Source organism: Numida meleagris, chromosome 3 (assembly GCF_002078875.1).
Source record: "Numida meleagris isolate 19003 breed g44 Domestic line chromosome 3, NumMel1.0, whole genome shotgun sequence".
Classification (NCBI taxonomy): Eukaryota; Metazoa; Chordata; class Aves; order Galliformes; family Numididae; genus Numida; species Numida meleagris.
Genome location: NC_034411.1, coordinates 86,976,639 through 86,992,549, shown reverse-complemented (window position 1 = coordinate 86,992,549; position 15,911 = coordinate 86,976,639). Strand labels below are relative to the sequence as shown.

Here is a 15,911-nt window from a genome sequence, read left to right as displayed (position 1 = left end):
GCTTTAGCTCTGATTGATGGATTCAGGGACCTGGAGCCTAAAGATAAGTCTTTAATAGATCACTAAATTGTGTCTGCCGAGCAAATTGTTGTGCATGACCTTTACAAATTGTGCTACCTAGAAGACAGCGCATTTCTGGAGTGAAATTTTACACTAGAGGGAAAACAAAGCAACACTACTTTCATTAGTGGTTTAACGGCTGATTTTGGTCAGAATACTTATATGCTGCTCTTTCCTTTCTTTGCTCTGTGTTCACTTCAGTGTCTCTTTCCTCCATACACATACTAAAGTTGGTACCAGGGACATTTTCTTACTCTTAATATATTATTTTGAAAGTATTAGATTTTGTTTCTGAAGTTATCAACACTAAAAAGTGTTCAGATAAATTACTCCAGAGAAAGGAATGTTCACATATGTCATATGAAGGAGGTGTTCTTCCTTTATGGTTATTTTCACATATTTATTTATGGTACTGGCCAAGATAGCTTGGACAGTTAAATTCTGGCCTCTCCGTGTGTCATAGTTCTTCTGATAAACATCTGTTGTGCAATATTTAATTACTTAGTATTGCTTTCCTATACTGCATCTTTATATACAACATTCATTAGAACAGATATTGCAATATGTTCATCAGTCATTTATCTAGACATAAAACCTAATTTTATGTCAGTATTAGTGTCTAACATCCCCTTTTTAGTACGTTGAGCATGTGTTGAATTATCTCTAGTAAGAATTGCAAGTGATTTATTTAGTCTAACAACTGCGTATAATACTATTTCAGGTACTGCTTGTCTGTGAATTGTAACTATTACTATTAATGGCAAGCTTGGGAATAATACATGTACAAAAAACCTCACAGTCATTAGCTGCTATGTTAGTAAGTCTGTTTTAAGGTTCAAAGAAACATTTGTTATGTTTGGAACAGGTTATTATTACTTTTTTAACTTAGCTAGATTTTTTAACTTTAGAATTAACTTAGATTACTTCTTTTTCGTGGTTTTTATGAACTAATTTGTATATAAAAAGTTTATTCCATTTTCTGTGATTTATTCTTGATGTAAACTTGAAGTCATAAGAAAAAACACTTTTTCAGAGTTAAGAAACATATATTAGTGTCCACTGAATCAGATGTGTAACAGACAACAGAACAACTTTACCCCAAAAGCATCAGGAAATCAGAAGTCAGCATTTAATAAATAAAGCAAAACCTAGAAATCATATTCTAATTTCCATTCTGAGATGAAATAAAAATGGCAGTTGCATGTAATGAAGCATGCGACAAATTTTGCTCCACAGGACATCCTACTACAGATTTTGACTTAAAAAATGGACATTAGGCTGACTTTGATTAGCTGGAGAAAGAGGAATACTTTATTTCTGGACCTGAAAATACGTTGTTTTTGTGTCACTATTCATAATACGGGCTTACATGAATGTAAAAAAGTAAAAAAAAAAAAAAAGGGTAATATATCTGCATTTAATGAAGTCAACATTACTGAATAAAATAACACATTTTCCAAGTGTACTACAATGGACTTCTGAATACCTTAGATGAATTTTGGTTTTATTTTGCTTGGGTAAACATTTTGTGATCACCACAAAGGCCTCAAAGCAATGAAAAGTGCAGAATGAAATGGAAGTCTGAAATGAAAATCATTAGACTGCCTAGGATTTCTTTAAGGGTACACAAAGATACTGAGGTTTGCAATATGTTATCTTCCAAATTATAACATGCATAACAGAGGAGTAATAAGTCTCACTAATAGCCAGGAAAACTAGCTAAACCTTCTACTGCTGACATTCGCAACCCACTGCCTCACTGCATTTTGGTCTCTATAAGCATTCAGAAAGAATCAATGACTGTCAGCGGGTGCAAGTTTTTCCATATAGAGAAAATCAGTACCACATCTTTACTTCATAGGTACTTCCATGGTTGATGTTGTTTTGTCATACTGCCCCTCTGCAGCCATCTGTTGCACGGCAATAACATGTAATGGAATATTGGCGGAAGAGTTCACTCTCTACTGTCATACCACGGACATTCGCCTCTGATGTTGTGGGCTAAACTAACAAAATAGGAGGTACTACTTTCGGAGCAGCCTTGCGGATGGTGAGTAGGTTGACAGTTAATAGAACAAAGTTCCTGAGTAGATGCAGATAACATATTCTTCCAAATTTTATCCTGACCTGATCACATCAAAGTGATAACTTTTTAACCTGAGTTGATGGTTTATTATCACAAGAAAAGAGATATCAACCAAAAGAAAATGTATGAGACTGGAATCCCTGAGATGACTGAAACTTAGTATGAATGACACTTGTATTTTGCAAATATAGGAGATTATAATAACGTGCAATATTAAAAGAAAGTTTGAAGCAGTGCAGTAACAAATCTACAATTAAAGTCAGCAGAATGTGTACTGTGACAAACTTTGCTGTGTTAATTAGGACATGTCATTGATAAAAGTGATAGCAGAGACATCATAAGATGAAACACATAGATTAAATTCCAGTGTTTAGTGGCACATCAGAACTTCTGTGGATCTTTGATAACATCGTATGGAAAATTCAGACCTGTTTCCTTAGAAGACCAAGTTCTTTATGAACTGCAAATAGAGAATTTGCACTTATCTGGGATAAATCACATAAGCATGCCTTTAAGGATTTTAAAATGTATTGATCACATCTTCAGCAGTGGCAGTTTTTACTGTTTTCCTGTCCTTTGGGGGAGATGTCATTCTTGTTGCTCTGAGATGATGGGGAGCTCAGACCACACTTGTTTCAGATAGCCTGCAGATACTGATACCCACCATATCCATTTTGATGATGCGCTGATGGTTAATGTAGGGACTTGCAAGAATTTCAGTGAAGTTTTGGGATGTTTTATTAAAAACTACCATAACAATATGTTGGGAAATGTTAAAAGACAAAAACTTCCTCATAAATTCAAATTCGTGTCTGGAAATAAGCTAGTAGTAGTAACTGATCCTGGCTTCTGTTCATCTCTACATGTCCTCAGAAGTAAATTTGTACTGTGTGGGTAATTACGATCTTGTTTTTCACATGAACAGTATTATGGCTGAGCTTGTACTCTTCATGAAATTATACTGTCCTTTTCACAGTATCCACGTCTGGGCAGACCTGTGTGCTTTAAAAGGTGCTCAGTGCTGTAGACCAATCTCCCAGCTACATACTGACACAGGAATGGTAGAATAATTGAATCAGTGTCCACATGTTTTGGTTTGCACCATTTTGATGGATTGCCATAGGGCACCAGTAGCAAGGGGCCACCCAGGTGGGCACACCTCTACTACCGGGCAGTGACTACCGAGTAGGAAGGGACTTGTTTTTCCAGTATGAGTTTAGTAAGTTTAGCATCAAGCCTGGTCACCTTGTCCCCCAAGCAGCAGCAAAATGGCCTTGTCCATCCCTTTGTCCCTGAAGGGCCCACTTCAGAAAATTACAGTGCCAATATCTTTTCATAGTATTGATGTGATGCATAGGCTGAGCTGCCTACAAATATCAGGTTAGGGAAGTAATCAGACCAACATATAGCATAAACTGGGGAAAGGAAAAGGATTGGGAAGGTCCATTGCTATCCATCTCAAAAGAGAAACCCAAATTGCTCTGAATCTCGTTTCTGCCAAATGTATATGGCTGGCCAGCCAGTGCCTGCCCAGAAATAAATATTTCTGTCCAGCACTGGGCACCAGCTTCTGCCTTAGAAGCAGGCCAGCACTGTGATCTGCAGTAAGAGGAATGGTTTAGTCAGGAGGAACAGAGCTGGCATGGAGCATTAAATGAGCAGCTGGATTCATTCAGCTGGGGGAATATTCTGTATCCTAGAAAAGACCTCTGTTAATTGACTTCTGAGAGTTTGCATACAGGAGGAAGTGAGCAGTCCAAAATTTTTGTTCTGCCTTGCTTTTTACCAGTCAAGAAATCTGGTCTCAAGAGCATCACTTAATAAAATAGAATAAAACGGAACAGGAGCAGGCATTGTATTTGTGTATGTTGGTTCACCTCTGTGTATAGAGGGATTCTTTAGTTTCTGTGCAGAACCCTGGGTATGCAGAGGGTCCCATGGATGGTTGGAGTACTGAATAACTTTAAATGATGATTAACCATTTGGCTTTGAAGATGTTAGCTTTGTCTTGTTAGGTTTGAGCCCCTTCATCCACATGGCACAGTCACTTCAGTAACATAGATACACACTAACAGGTCATTTGTATACTGAGCTGTTTTTGAATTACTTTTGACAAGGTAAAACCCCATCATCTTTCATTCTGAGTTTAGTAACATTTACAATTGAAAGGTTTGTGTAACTGTGCTAAGTAGCTACAGTGATGGTAAGAAACAAGTCCTGTTAGAAGGGGAAAAAGAACAGGAAAGCAGCCTGGTACTATTCCCTTGGTCTCAATAAAATCAAATTGAGAGGGAAAATATGCAAACAAAACTAGTTTACGTGCTTATGACATACATGGAAATACATTTTCAAGAGAGCCAGGCACATGAAGGTATACTGTCCTTTTCTCAGGCAATATAATTGCATAAATCAGTATGTACAAAGAGAAAGTGTGCACAAGTGAAAGTGACTGTGAAAACACATTTTGACCCAAGATTATAATGGGTTTTATAGATTTAATTATTTATAGACTGTGTGAATTAATAGAGAAGATCAAAATTGGTATCATTGGAAAGTATCGAGAAAGGAACTTGAAACCATGTCTAAATACTGAGGTAGTTGACCTGATTTTTGAAGAGGAGTAGTACCTGGAAACACTGAATCCCAAGACCCTCACACAAGTTATAAATGTGGTCTTCTTTTATGTGAAGCTCATAGAAAACTTGCTGCATTTAAGGCTGGACTGCTATGATCTGTGTATAAAGTATCACAGCCACTTTTGAAATGCTACCAAAAATCCTTGCATAGTTAGCAATTTCAAATGTTAGATCTTTGCTAGTCCACCACATTTTGAAGTTGAATGTCTTTGGATCAGACCATCTTGTTTAAATGTTGAACGATTTCATTTTGGGAGTTTGAAAGTAAATGAAAGCTGTCCTTAGAGAAGCCCGAATAAATGTTATCTTTGCACTTGGTAGAATCACCTCCTGCTGCTAAGCAGGTTTTCTGCCTTTGCTATGCAATGGGCTTTAATCCTGTTCTCTTTTCATTAATAATCTATTATGTCTTTTTTTTTTTTTTTTTTTTAGTGCAATTAGAGTGGTAGCCAGTTTGGGGAATAAGTCAGGTAACACCAATAAAGGGAGAAATCTAAAACTTTTTTTTTCCCCTCTCTTCCCTGTTATTTCATTAGGAAAGGCTGCAGTGCATCCTGGACAAATCTAAGTGCGTATTATGGTCTTGTCTCAGCTTTTGGAAATTCTCCTGTAATGTTCAGGTAGTGACTTCTAACAGAGGTGCCAGTGTGAACTATCCATGTTTGTGCCTCCTAGATAGGATACTTGCCCTGATAATTCATACATTCATTATTAGTAGACAAAACAGTTGAAATGTTGAAATGTTGTGGTGGAGTCACCATCCCTGGAGGTGTTCAAGAAACGTTTTGATGTTGTACTGAGGGACATGGTTTAGTGGGACATGGTTTAGCGGGAAATATTGGTGATAGGTGGATGGTTGGACTGGATGATCTTAGAGGTCTTTTCCATCCTTGGTGATTCTATGGTTCTGTGATTCTGTAGAATAGAATGGACTCTATAATTCTATAAATTAGCTTCCTCTGGAGTAAATCCTCTCTGCTCTTCTTTTTAGGGCAAAATAATGAAACTATGACCTGCGAATGGAGTGAAGCTTACTTTTGTGCAGCTCTGCCTTCAGCTGGATGAAATTCAACTGTTGGTTACCCTTTAGACAGAAAAAGTTTTCCACTGCTTGGATTCTTCATTGGTATGCTGCTGATTTGTATCGAGTTTAGGTGATGTTAAAAAGATCACCTCATTATCACTGGGAATTTTTCACCAGTGTAACATTTTCTTTTGGTAGTGAGCTATAAAATCATCAGGCTATGGCCTGTTCTTTTTATTCTGCTTTAACTATTTGGTTTTAAAAAAGGGACTTTTATCCCTTTTCTCATAGAATGATAATCTAATGGTAATTTACAGGTGATGGACATATTAAAAATGCAAATGATCCTTCTACTATTATGAAACTTTAATTTTCTTGTGAAAGTGACAGATGTCCTGGCTACTTAAAGCCTTCCAAGGACTGCAGATAGGTTCCAAGAATAAGGATCCTAATTAAAAGTCAGTGTGATGATGAAACTAATTCTCTACATTCATCCCATGTTTCATGTAGGAAATTTAGCTCTCATTCGCTGCCAAAAATTGTTGTATATTGTGGGTAAAATTAATGATCTTCTGTTCTTCTGCAATAAAATGTGGCTATGTGAGACAATACCTCTAGAGTGGTTTTTATTTTATGTTTGAAAATGTAGCAAGACTGTGTATGTGATGAAAGATATGTAAATTCCTAGACAACCCAAATAACAAGTCTGTATTTATATATATATATTTGTATTTCCTTTTGTGAATTCTGGATTTTTTTTCCATCCTCATGATCTAAAGGTGAAATGTGGTTATAATGATGTCATGGAAGAGTTGCAAGTACTTATAAGATTTATAAAGACTAGCACAGTCTACCCTTATAATTGGAAATGGTGACAGGAGTGGAATTTGAACAGAGTTGTTCCAATGCCAAACTTTCCATTTCAGTAGTCAAAATCTATTTCTTTATTGCATAGTAATAGTTTTTTTCCTCTTTTCCAGTTCAAAGTTTTGAAACAACTAGGAAAAAAAAAAGAAGAATGTGATTTATTCCAGCAAGAGATTGTTTACTTTTTAAAAATTATTTTTAATGAAAAAAAAAAGATTTCATATATCACCAGCTGAGAAATGTTATATGCAGAGATGGGGACAGGATTGTCCTTGATAGGATATACACTTGGTCTGAAGGCTACAGGGAAGTTTGGGATAGGGGATTTAGATTTATTTACTATGAACACTTTGTTTTTATATTTGGTACTCTGGTGGTAAGTGAACAAGAATCCTTTGTCTGATCTCATTCAAAAGTTGAAAAGCCATTCTTTTTTCACCTGCAGGCTTCTGTGGTGAGGTTCAGTTCAAAATAAGATGGATTACAGTGGGAGATTAGACCTAAATCATGGTGTCTACAGTTAATTACAAACATGATCTGTCCATTCAGTCTTTTGAAAGGTCTGAATCTGAACAGTGGTTCCTAATACACTGAAGCTTCAAGGAGTGAACTTGGAATCAGACCCATGCCTTGAAAAATCTGGTCACTTGAGATCTTAAAAGAGTGTTTTTATCCTTCTTATTAATTGTATTTCTACATTCTGGACCAAATTCTGTAACTTCAATGAACCCAATTTTCATTTTGACATAATGTCTTTTCTTTTAGAGGTTTTCAAATGCTGGTCTCTAATATTTATTTTTAGAAATGCATATCAATTCCCTGCTTCCCTCTTAAACCCACTCTCCCAGAGCACACCCGGCATTGCTCATGGCTCAGCTCTGGCAGCGGCAGGTCTCTTCTGGAGCAGCTGGAGCTGGCTTTGATCTGGCATGGGGCAGTGCTGGGTTCTGCTCACAGAGGACACCCCTGCAGCTCCCTTCTGCTTTAAACTTTGGCACATAAACCCTAGACAGCCAGAAAACTTACTCTGCATGTGTTGATGCAAAAAAAAAAAAAAAAAAGAGACAGAGAGTGTATCACAACACAATCAAATGTGGTAAGTAGGACTGTGTTTTGTTTCCCATTTATGAATAGCAAATTGGGTTTAACGGACTGTGCAAATGCAGTGTAAAAAGATAAATCTAGAGCTTTAACTTGGAAATAAAAGGCTTGATTCAATGCTCACTTGCCAGTGGTTTTGTTCCGTATTCCACCATATGCTATCGTATGTTGCTATAAAATTTTGTTGTTTGTAAAGCAGTTTTACTTTCTTGTAATATGAGCCCTCACTGAAAAGAAATCATGGACTGTCCATTGTATGTCTTTTGAAGAAATACATTACTTGTGTTTGGAGAAATTATCAAGGATCTTATTCTCAGAAGTTCCATGTTATGGATCAAAAATCTGTATGCTGCACAGTACTCTCTGAATCCCCAGAAATTTTCTTCCTCTTGTTTTTTTGTAGTGGACTCTTTGAAGTTTTATTATAGTTATTCTTTACAAAATCACTCTCAAACACTACTGGCTTGAAATATTTTGTTCACTCAAAGAACCATGCCCTCTGAATTCTCATAGCTGTTAGCTATTAAATTAGCTGAACATGCTTTAACTACAATTTTCATAATCAATTATTAATGAGCATTTTATTCCATGTACTGTACTGCTTTCCTAAATGAAACTGCTGTGAAGTTAATTACTTTAGAGTTGTATTTTCTTAAGGTGAAAATGAGAGAAATTGCTTTTGCAGCAAAATCTGTCTATAGAATTTGTTGTGTCGTTACAGGATAGTTCCAACAACACAATCTGTTGAGCAAGCAAGGCAGTTCACAGATTTTTCCTATTCTTAGGGTGACTGATTAAGCACTTATAGAACTGAGTGCTAGTAGGGCAAAAACTTGTATTTTTGTAATTCAGGCTGCATTCAGTTGTACTGCTAGACTCCCATATTCTTTGAAATATCAAGCTTTTATCAGGTTTATATTTTGACCCACTCAGGTTCTAATGCGCATTTAAAAGTATGTGCTTCTCACACATCCAGCCACTCTAGGTTGAAGTGGCTTTCCACAGGCAAATTCAATGTCTCTTTTGTTCTCTGCAGCACTCCAGGGACTACTGATGTTGGCAGCTGTTATTTTTTGGGAACCTTCAATCTGCTCATCATTCTTTCAAATGTCTTTTTGCTGAAAGCAATTCAAGAACAACATAAGACAAATTTCTACCATTACAATTGACATCGGTTTTAATTTCAGACTGAAAGAACATTGATTTATCATTTGGCTTCTGGTGGTGCTTTTATAAAGCTTTTATAGAGCTGTTCTGCCTGCTCTTCTAGAAGGGTGAGCATGGGCAAGGCTATGAGAAAAGGTGACTGTTGGCTTTGGTGCTGGTTCAGGATCTACAGGCACCTGCTAGGAACCCCTCTGTCAGGACAGCTCAGCTCTGTGTAGCCAGGAAATGCATTCAGCTGTGTCGGGATAGACTTAGAGGGAAGAAAAGGTTTTCCGGTCAACAGACTGCACTTGGTTTTTGGTAGACTATTCTCTGTTTCAATTCACTTAGCTTGAAAAACTCATCACAGGTTATGTACTAGGTGACCTCTCCATTATCTTCCTAAGATGAAGGGAAGCATTTCTGGCAGTGTGGCTAACCTTTCCTCTTTCTCCAAATTCATTCACAGTGTCCCTCACTCCTCCTTTCTTTGGAAATAAAAAAAAGATGTCCATTTCCTGGATATCCTTTGGGTCCATCCCATCTCACCCTCCCACTCCAAGTAACCCTGCTTCTCCCTGACCTTAGGCATCATATACTCCCACTGTGGTATAGCTTTGTTGCTACCTTCCCCTGAGAGCAGGAAATCAAGCCTGAAGTATTCAAAAGCTGGACCATATCAAGATATAATGGCAGATTTTGAATGCACTTAGTCAAAGTTCCCCTCAATCAAACAGCATGCATCCCCATTGGTTTGAAGTCATAAAGTAGGAGGAATTAAATAAATCATATGCAAGCTCAATCAGCTCTTCAGTGTAGACTTTGAATAGCCAACAGACCATCTTCCAGTGATTTCAGACAATTGCTTGGCTCATACTGGGACAGAATCACCGATAAATGTTTCCAATTGTATGCTTCATTACAATTTCTCAATGCATTTTTAAGTTCTGGGAGCTGGAATTCTCTGTGCACGCTTGATTGCAGTGCTGGTGCTGATAGATCCTACTTCTTGGGGGAAAGATTCTCAATATAATTAGAGACTATTCATGTCAGTGAGCAACAAAAATACTTTTCCAGATGTTGGAACTTTCAGAGCATTGCTTGTAATTTTTTTAAAAGCAATGTGTTGCATCTCACAAAAACTCTTAGGAAGTCTTACTGCTGAACTTATGTTCTGTTTCAGTAGTCTTTAACTTATTACAGTAAACTTTTACAGTCTTTTGACTGAATTCTTAAATGGCAAGCAATTAGGAAGCAGAATTGGATAAAATTCACTTTAAAACATTTGCTGATGACTTTGTACACCTCACTGCTATGTTCTAACTAGAAAGTATATGAGGCAGAAACTCTACTGATGCATTAGGCAGAAAAGTATTTTTTTAAATATTAATAAAAACTTTGCAAAATGTTTAAAATATAGATTATTTTAACAATTAGTTGCATATCCTGCCAGATCTATTTTAGTGTTTACAAAAGAAAGATTCCATTCCAGAATGAGGCACGGGCAACCCTAGGTACCTCACCCAAGACCTCTCCATTTGTGTGGTAGATAATTGGGATGATAAAAGCAAGATCACCACACTGAAAATTGACAAAGGGCTGTTGCAGCTTCTGCAGTTTCTCAGACTGTTTTCAGGCATTTCTGCTCTGCTGAAAGCAGCAGCCTCTGAGTATGTGTCATATCCATCAGTGAGATGGGTCTTGCTGCACAGGAAAATCATTAAGGTAGAGAGTGAATTTAAAGTGCCACAGTTATTCTGTGTCTGGATACATGTTGTGTACTTGGGACGTGCAATAGCTTGAGAGGTGAGTGTATCGTGAGGAGATGGTGCAGGGCTCTTTCCAGATATCAATGACAGGCTCAAAGACAAATGGAATATTAAAGAAAATATAATTAAAAAAAAGGGAAGTAGATGCTGGGAAACAATGCAGTATCAGATGGAACCCAGATGGATTTTCCACTGCATGCTGCACAGATCCGATACAAACAGCAGTTTTGTAGTTCACAGCATCTGAATGGACATAAGATTTACTTGCACCATATAGTACTCTTTTTATTCTGTCTTCTTAAAGCAACTATTTAATTATGCAATTTATTGTTGGTGTTTTCTTACTGACATCCAGAAAGAACCATGTGCTCTGTCTCTCTCTCCCCTACCTCCAGCTCCAACCTGCCCAGACCAGAACATTACATTTATTTTGGGAAACAGCAGTGTCCGTGTGGTGAAATTTGAACAGCTACCAGCAGCTTTCATTTATAGATGTTGAATTGCAGTTCTCAGACACCAGAAAATTATAACCCCAATTTCACTGTACAGAGAAACATGACTGATAGCATATACGATAGCTAAGAACATGTATTAAATAGACATTAGGAGCAGTACTTTTCACAAGGATTCTCAGTGCTCCACTATTCTCATATACATGTCAGAACAGAACTGCAACATGATGCTACACACTTTGGTATGTTAGCATGTATCCATCAATCTTTTGTGAACACTTTCGTTGCATTTACAGGGCTTTAGTATTATGAGTAGGCATATTGTGTGGAGTTTTTGGAGGCTAGGAAGGGCACCTTGATTTCATTCTGAATATTTTGCTGATATTGGATACTTGTAAGTCTGAGGAGCATCACCACCAGTTACCTTCCAGTTTGACAAGACTGCTCCCATAGCTGGTTGTGCACCCTGGTTCCTGCTGATTGAAGGAACTTTTACCTTCCACTGAAGTGATGGGAATCAAGTCTGGTGCCTTAGTGACAAAATAGCATAAAAGGCTATGGTAAAATGAGAATGAAATCAGAATTAGTTTTATGGTACAATGGAAACAGGAGAATCCAACCACTAAATACATCCAAAACGATCTGTCTGACAAGTAAGAAAAAAGCACAAACCATCATAGAATCATAGAATGTTTTAGCTTGGGTATGGTTTGCCTTGGGCAGGGATACCTTCCACTAAATCTGGCAGCCCAAATCCCCATCCAGTCTGGTCTTGAACTCTTCCAGGGATGGGGCATCCACAGCTTCCCTGGGCAGCCTGTGCCAGTGACCCACCAGGCACTGAGTACAGTGCCTCTGAGTAAACAATTTCTAAGAAATATCTAAATCTCTCCTCTTTTAGATTAAAGCCATTACTCCATGTCCTATCACCACGCATTCCTTGGTAGCCACTCTCCAGAAAGGGATATGTATGTATAGAAAGATAATCTCTTCCATTTGCCCTTGCATACAAGTTCTGAGATTTATACATCAGTACTGGTCTCCAACTATTTGTACCCATCTTCTCAATGAAATAATTTGACTCTGTTTTGTGCTTGCAACGTATCTGGTCTGATATGATACACATTTCTCAGGGTACCCAGGTTACCAAGGTTTACTGAAAACAGATTGCCCTTGTTTCACTGTAGGTGCCAGGAACAAGCTGCTCAAACATACTTCTCATGAGTCTGCCAGGACCATTAGTCTTCTACATATATCAGCTCAATTTGCTGCATATTTGGATCCTAGTCAGCAATTTGCTCTGCAAGGTTGAAGAGTTGTCATTTAATCATCCCTATGAAGATACAGGATGAAATCACAAAGGGTTTTATGACAGATATAAGGATATTACTATGTGTTGGACTTTAGCTTGCCAAGTGGCACTGGTGTGGACTGATGACATCCCTTAGTCTAGCTCTTGAGGAAAGTGAACATGGTACTGCAGAGCAGAGAGATAGGTGGAGTGTGCCAGAAACACCATCAGTCTGGCTTGGCTGCCTGCTCAACATGTTGACTGACCATGGGAGAAACCCATTCTCCAGATTCATGTGTCTCCAGCATATGGACTGCTACAGAGAAGTCATAATTTAGCAGTCCATGCAAAGCAATTAATTGGACTCTGGCAGGTTGTTCATGTTTACAGTACCACTTCTTTCCTTCTGTAAGATCAACTTGCAGCTTATTGGTAAAACCTCCTAAGAACTTCACTTTGTTTTAGACTGTGCAAGCAGTCTTTGCAAGTAAGGAAAATTTATAATAGTTACAGAGAAGCAATGGATAGGTTTCTGGTTTCCTTGAGAAAATACTGGAGAAAGGAGTTTTTGGTGTACATTTCAGATAGCACAACAATGCATGTGTGCAGTGAATGCAGACACAATTCAGAGATTTGAGGTGACTTTTATTTAAAACAGGAAAACAACTGCCGTTGCAGCATTGTTCTTTATGCAGTATTTGTAACTCCTGACCTTGTTCTGTGCTCTGACTAGCTCAGTTCTCAAATGGTGTCTTTTATGGGCTGGTCATCTTAATTCTCTCACAGAAGTTTTTAACTGAACCCCCTTTATAGCATCAGAAATTTAGGAGTATTGCTAGTAATCATTGTGTGTTCTTCCTGGAAATGTTTCCATCTTTCATGTGGTATTGCCTTGGCACACGCGCATAGAAAACGATAATTTATGTAAAAGTCTTGGGACTTCTCTGAAGGGTTTATTTCCCTTCCACTCAGCCAATATGGCCCAGTCTAACAGAATAAAATACTAAATATGTTGACACTTCCTATCAACCTTACACAGGGGGCAGGAGATGCTGTGGCTTTGTTCTCTTCAGGTGTGCCCTCTTTCCCTTTCTTAAAATAGGAGTGCTGTCTTGTCAGTCTGTGTAAACCAGTTCAAATGAAATGTGGTACTGTGCATGTGTCCTTATTATAGCAGTACATCTTCAGTACATGAACCATATCTTCATCAATAAATGACTGACATGATTCCTTCCTTATCTTTGAGCAGTATGGATGGGTTCTTCTGCGGCCATATATAGCATGTAAAGAGAGATTGGTATAGATGGGAAATAATTCTTTCTCCAGTGATTGCATGCCACATAGAATAGTAATTTCTGCCTCTTTTTAAGAGAACTTCGTCTGAGCTTGTGTAAGACTTAGTATTTTAATTGCTTATGTAGCTGAATGGACAGAGGGATGTAGAGAGGTTGTTGCTCTAAAAATTGCAACATGAAATTATTTCCTAAAGCAACTATTACTGTTCCTGATTTTTTTAAACCCACAAAACACACTGAAACAGCAGAGAAAACCCAAATGCAGAATAAACTGAGGCTATAAATCTGCTGAAGTTACCTAAGTTATTCTGAAGCTAATTACGACTGTATGCAAAGCAAATGAAGTGAGAACAGAATTAATGAAGACTCGCTACCTCCCAGAAACTAATGAGGCATGCTTTATACCAATAACTCTTCAAACTGAAAAATTAAGCCACGTTGCAGCAAAAAGAAAGACAAAAAAAGATATAAAGAAATAAAGAAAGAAGGAAAAAGTTATTTTTAAGAATCAAAGAATTTAGTTGAGAATAGTATAGAAGACAAGAAAATCAGTAGGATACATGCTCCCTAGCTGTGTAATGTTCTTCCTGGCTTGCTTTTCTAAGGATCTAGTTGCCTTTCTCTGTTCCTTCTCTGCCTCATTTGGCACTTTTAGTGCAACTGGGCTAAAGAAAATAACAAAAATCTGTTAAACTTGATCTGTATTTTCCCTTTTCCTTGGACATGTTCCATGGTGTATAATTTCAAGGATATATGCCCAATACTGTGCAGTAAGAAGGGCAGCTGTGTTGGCTGAGGTTAATTCTCTACCTCCAAGTATGACAAGCAAGGGTTATTTTTCAGCCAGTGTTCTGTGGACAACTCCACTGTCTTCCCATTAAGCCTTTATTTCTTCCTTCTTGTAATCTTCTATTTTTATTCTGTGTGTCTGTTGTACTCTTTTGTTTTCATAAATCAAAATCCTCATCTTCAGCTGACTTTTTTCCCTATTGTTGTGCATCTGCAACCGTATTTTTATCGAGTGAAATGGGGCATCTTTGTCTCCCAGTAGGAGAAATAATAATAACAAAGTGTTTGGATCAATATCTCATCTATTCAGAAGAAATGTGTAAATCTATGCCTTAAAGGGGCTACATTCCATCTGTTTCATTGAAAAGCATATTTATATACAAGATTTTATTTACACAGAGATAATTAATTTCAAAGGCAATGTAAGTATAACATAATCTTATTTGGTAATGCCACAATCTAAATTTGGAATGTTTCCCTGAAATACATACTCCTGTTAGAAAGCTTGTGGATCTTCTACAGTCACTATTGTTGTGTTGTAGCTTTTGTTAAACAAAACTGAAAATTAAACTGAAATTCCAAAAAAGGAAAAAATAGGAAGGCAACCAAAATTGAAAAGAGATATATATGTGAAGCAGCTAGGAGGTGAAAAAATGTTCTTGACTACAAGATACCATAGTGACCCTATTTTATATAAATGGGAGATTTTATGAATTAGATTAGTAAAAGTTTTTACAACAGAAATCTATATTTCACCACAAATTTTAACAAGTATAAGATGCTGATCAATCGCTTCTTTTTTGTTATTATCCCTAGAAAACTGCTTTGTATCAAGAAAAATCTATTACTGGAATAAACTTATTACAGAAAATAGGGTTGTAAGTGAAGCCACTATTCCCTCCCATGGGTCACAGGTGAACCAAGTCTATTTGAACCTTTCCTGGTAGACTTATGTTTTACCTGTTCCTAAAAATAAAAAAAGCACCAAATCTGCCCCCCTCCTCCCAGAACTTCAGATACAGCCACATACCTACAGAAATGGCAAGATATTCCAGTGGTTTATTAATTTTTCAGAATGATTTCCTAGGGTTTAAACTATCAGTAATGTTTTCAGGTAAAATAAGAATTGAACTTTTGGTTTCAAATCTTCTTACAAAATAGTAATTAAATCTGAATCAGGTAGGAAGCACATCAGTGCCTTTCATTTTGTGCTATAGCCAAAGTTATGAATTACTGGAAATTTTAGGGGAAAAACTGGCCAGCATTCCCTTGTTGAGCAGTTCCAAGAAATCTCTCTGCTTTAGACAAAGCATGTGAAATTTGATAGCTAATGAGAAATGAATCAGTCAGTGCTTTGGAGCCATCTTGCTTGCAAATAATAACCATTCTTGGCTG

General features: G+C 37.3%; 1 long non-coding RNA gene across 1 annotated transcript in view; it reads left to right on the top strand.

Annotated features, from left to right (window-relative positions):
* LOC110396947 overlaps positions 1-6,467 on the top strand; it is a 32,316-nt gene extending 25,849 nt beyond the window's left edge. Inside the window, exons 5-6 of the long non-coding RNA XR_002437390.1 lie at positions 1,922-2,110; positions 5,774-6,467. This is a non-coding gene — a long non-coding RNA (uncharacterized LOC110396947). The remainder of the gene's footprint in view (positions 1-1,921; positions 2,111-5,773) is intronic.